General features: G+C 36.6%; 2 long non-coding RNA genes across 3 annotated transcripts in view; one reads left to right on the top strand and one right to left on the bottom strand.

Moving 5' to 3' along the window:
• LOC111085991 overlaps nt 1–4,998 on the bottom strand; it is a 275,417-nt gene that overhangs the window by 170,825 nt on the left and 99,594 nt on the right. The gene's annotated exons all lie outside the window — the stretch shown is intronic.
• Nucleotides 1–4,998, top strand: part of LOC111085993 — a 17,880-nt gene that overhangs the window by 2,376 nt on the left and 10,506 nt on the right. Inside the window, exon 2 of the long non-coding RNA XR_002610768.1 lies at nt 3,957–4,062. This is a non-coding gene — a long non-coding RNA (uncharacterized LOC111085993). The remainder of the gene's footprint in view (nt 1–3,956; nt 4,063–4,998) is intronic.

The following is a 4,998-nucleotide window of genomic DNA, read 5'->3' as shown; positions in this document are numbered from 1 at the left end:
CGCGAAATTCCAAAACAAACAAACAATAACTCAATTATTTCTTTCTACTGTCACACACTTGCTGCGTGTCGGCGCAACTTTTTTTGCAACGAAAGTTACGTTTAACATTTTACTCATTAAGGTAATATTAAAGTCGAAAACATTATTATCCGAAAGTAAAACTCGGAGAGGACAATTTCTTTCCAAACGTCAAGAGACATAAATGTTCGGGAAGTTCTGCTCTAGAAGAGATATAGGAAGAACCCCTAGTTTTATATAGAAAACGAGATCTCTGCCGAGTGTTATTATTTCTTTGATAATATTGCACTGGCTCCCTGGTAGGACATCGTCGAAAGAAATCATGTTAATAAGACGAAAACCGCCATAAAGTCAGCTCTCGTGACCGATCGATGAGAGCCCTGTTCCTGGCCCGAGTCGACAAGCTGTCGTGATGGGTTTGGTCAATAGCGAGCCTCCGTTTTCTAAATCTGGGGGTGAGGGAAAGAAGGGGTGTTTCGTGGCCATCACTTTCTCGGTGACTAATGGGGGAATGCAAAGAGCTACATCCCAAGTAGCGGAACATGGCTCAAGATGTCGTGTTAATTGTCTTCCGCAATCCCAGAGGTTTTATGGCTATTGGTATGATCTCTCCGAAGAAAGCAGGGCATTACGGAGCGCTGAGCAGCGTTCTTAGAATAGGCGAGCGAGAGAGTTGTGGGTCGGTTGCCGGCAAGCCGGCTGCATTAGGATGGTAATGGTGTTTGGAGAAGGTTTCTAAGTCGTCATTAGTTCTACAAATGTTCATTCATTACGAGGAGTTAGGGGATTTTCAGGACGGTGAAACCCGTTAAAACAGAAATAAGCATGCTTTGCTTACAATCGGAATTCAGGGTCGAGATATTACCAACAGACAGCTGCCAGGACTCATCAAATGACTAAAGATGTCGCGATCTTTTACCATATAGCTCCTATCTTCACGCGGTCACCATCTTGTTAATCGTGGTATATTTACACGAGAAAGTTCCATTATATAGTCATGTTCAAAATCGCTTTTAAAACACACGCACCATGTAATTTACCTAATGGGGACAAAGTTATTCAAAAATGCAAAAATAGCAACTTTTACAGTAGACAAGTTTTGATTTTAGTTATTACAATGTTTCAACCCAGAGTATCAGATCATCATCATCAGGTAAAAGTGACCCGATACTATGGGACGAAACGTTGTAGTAATAAAAATTAGAAGATGTCTACTGTAAAAGGTGTCGTTTTTGTATTTTTTAATTAGTCAGGTCAGAAGGTTCTTAACTAAACATTAAGTAGGTCTAAATCTGACCATTTTAACTGTATTTCGAGGACTAAATGTCAATGTAAATTTATAAAGTACTTGTTATGTATCCTGAAATCATGAAAAGAAAATGAAAAAAAAATTGATGAAATGTCATCCACAACAAACGAAAGTGAAACTAAACTTGTGGTACAGTAAAACAAGAACAGTAATCAGTAATCTTTTGATCAAAATCTGTTAAATTTTAACTCTATTGCACTATAAATAATAAGACCAGTAATATTTAGACTGAAATCTGCAATACTCAAGTTGTATCACGATATGACAAAAAATATTTACTGACATGTAATTTATTTTTTTTTATAATACTAATTGAAGCGGAAGCAAATCATATTACATAAAATTAAAAAAACTTTATAAAAGATTGCCAATTTTGACAAATGGCAGCCAAGTATGAAATATCCAGGTACCTTGGCTTTAAAACATATTTCTTCACTTCAAAAATGACTAATAACGTTCTTTAATTGCACTTTTCACTAATGAGAATAGCTATTTTAAAATCAAATAATTTCGGATTAATAAAACATACTATATTAGGCCAAAATTATTCAGGAAAGTTGGTTTCAAAATAAAACAAAATAATCAGTCTATTTATAAGAAAATTTTTAGAGAATCTGACTGAATAAAGTTGGATATATATATATATATAATCTTTGTTTGATTCAGAAATCCACATATAGGGCTACCTGCCCATAGCTACCCCAAATTTTGAGCTGATAGATTAGTAGAAAGGCAGTTAGTCAACAGCCCCCTCCGCCAACTCTTGGGCTACTCTTATCTAACCGATGGGTGATATGTAACCATCACTCTTATACAGCATCCATAGCCCCAAAATGTGGAGAGTAATTTTTGTGGCAACGGGACGAGAACCATGAACTCGCGGGTTTACAGTTCTCGTTCTACTGTGTGTGTGCAATAATGCTTCTATGACAATCAAGAGTACAACTACTAGGCCTAATTCGGTCGTATAGTGCATAGTAATGCTCCCATGACAATCAAGAGTACAACTACTAGGCCTAATTCGGTCGTATAGTGCATAGTAATGCTCCATGACAATCAGGAGTACAACTACTAGGCGTAGTTCGGTCGTATAGTGCGTAGTAATGCTTCTATTACAATCGGGAGTACAACTACTAGGCCTAATTCGGTCGTATAGTGCATAGTAATGCTCCCATGACAATCAGGAGTACAACTACTAGGCCTATTTTGGTCGTATAGTGCGTAGTAATATTTCTATGACAATCGGGAGTACAACTAATTTCTGTGACGTAGTAAACAAGATGTGACACCAGCTCTTTAATCCCCATGTAAATATCTGTGTAATAAAGAAAAGTTCTAAGCCTGGTTGATTTTTTTTTCATATTTTACTTCCCCCATACATGAAAATTTTTATTTTGAAATATGTTCAACTAATGGTAACGCAGTGTCCATAAAAAAAGAATAAACGATATGGAAATATCAACTGTAATTTTAAGACTGCATATACGTGTAAAACAATGACCCCTAGAGCTTACATTATCACAATAATAAAATCTAATCGAACTTGCTTCAATTAATAACGTATGAAAACCTACCAATAAAAGGCAGTTCCAAAAGCCTGAAGAAAAAAACATATCAAGATACTTGTGGATTTAACACTAAAAACGGCAAAAAATGAACCAAAAATGCAGAATATAAACTGAAATCGTATGTTTTTTACAGTTGCTTCCACTTTTGCGTGGACTCCAGACGTTTCTATTTGAAAGAAGAAAAATTCTCTTGTCGAAACGATTACTTTATCAAGCCTTTAACAACGTTTTCACTAACAACGACCCCTCTGGATTACTGCACTAGCTAACTAACTAACTACCAAAGTATTTTTCCACTTGTTTATTTTTACTTACTCTGCAAATAGAATCACAATTCAGCCGTATTAACTTTTTTTTTTACGAGAGCAAGTGAATTAATTTAACCTGAATTTAGATCTCTAATGCTGCAACTTGGAGAAGTAATATTATCTGATTTCAACTTCAATATTTCGATAGTTAGAAAAATAGCGCAACGAAGCTTTGGGTGTTTTTGAATAGCTTGCAAAACTACCCAAGTGCTACCTTCCCTAATTTTCAACTAATAGATTAGAGAAAAGGCAGCTAGTAGGCAGCATCCATTACCAGCTCTAATCATATAGTGGGATTTCACTGTTATTCCTATAACGCACCCACGCACTGAGTGAGGTTTTGAGGCAATGGAATGCGAACCATGAATCCTTGGCTTCACAGTTAAGACACGTTAACCACTATGTCATGCCCGGCCCCTTATTTAGCGCAGAAAACCAAAATGACAGAGTAAACAAGTTTTTGTTATTCTTTCAGTATCTTTAGCAAAAAATAAGTGTATGAGTTTGCAGGAACATAACATTTTTAACGTTGTTTCTAGCATATTCATATTAAGAGAAAGTCTTCTGAGGGAAATAGGCAAGTATAACATTATTCACTTTTAATATGAAACGTCTTGAGAGCGTACTACTATTTACTTTTATGTCTCAAAAACATCTTGGTTTTCTCTGTATCATATGAAATCTGTGAAAATGATCTTTAGTTAGTTTACAGAAAACCTTAAGCAACAGCAAGCTTTTTTTTTCATCTTCCAGCAGTAACAATGACTTGATGGCCAGCTAGGCCTTCCTGTAAGAGAGAGAAACAACTCTTTGAAAGGAAGCAGATGATACTGCTACACAAATCAGCATATACATTCAAGTAAGTCCGCAGGGGAGGGGCCCTGCTGCTTGTGTCAGTCGGATTAAAGAGCGATGTCAAGTCGCGTCTCAGCCCCGAAGAAAAGAGTTCTCATTTGGAGAAAAAAAAAATTCAATTTTCGGTTGAGTTTTTGTACCTAATCCCGCGAGGAGCTGAGCGCGTGCAGAGTGACAGGGCTGGTTTCCTCTGATAGCACGTTCGGCCACAAACGGAAATAGCTTTCCCTCCTTTCTCAACTCTCACAGCAGTGAATACCTGATAGCAAGACTCGGGTAGATCTCGTGGGGCACGTGCACAACGTGATATATCGCACCATGAAATAGGCTGACGGTCTAAACTCTCTTATCGTGGCCTGTCATAGAGTAAATGAAACTGATTGGATGAAGTTGTCAAATAGAGAAGGTAATACCCGAGAATAAACAAGAAGATTTGTTTAAAAAAAGAACATGTTATGGAAAGTAGGAAAAGTATTGTTTGTTCAGTTTTATGCTTAACAACTTAATAAAATACGATAAAATGTCAACAGTATTGAAGTAATTCTATAAAAAATGTTGTGCATCCATTGAGGTGTAGGCAGAGTGAAACCCAGACTGTACGTGAAACCTAGAAAAGTCGGGAGTATTAGATCGTCAAGAAATTAATGTCGCTTTTTTTTAGATAACCTGATTGTAAGATGGAAAAGCATCATCGATAAGAATGGAGACTATTTCATTTAATAAATGTTTTGTTTTGATATATAAGTTGTTCGGGTTTTTTCGTTAATGCCCTGATTAAATAAATCACTTGGCTTTGAAGCAAAAAAACATGTTGATTTCCTCTTTAACACCTTCCACATTTGCATATGTTTTTCCATTAAGATGGTGTTGCAGCGAACGAAAAAGAAGGTAATCTGATGGTGCCATATCTGGAGAATATGGTGGGTGGGGGTGAACTTCC

Source organism: Limulus polyphemus, unplaced genomic scaffold (genome assembly GCF_000517525.1).
Source record: "Limulus polyphemus unplaced genomic scaffold, Limulus_polyphemus-2.1.2 Scaffold769, whole genome shotgun sequence".
In the NCBI taxonomy this organism is placed as follows: domain Eukaryota; kingdom Metazoa; phylum Arthropoda; class Merostomata; order Xiphosura; family Limulidae; genus Limulus; species Limulus polyphemus.
Note: the sequence above shows the minus strand (reverse complement) of the source record. Positions and strands in the feature narration are given on the sequence as shown.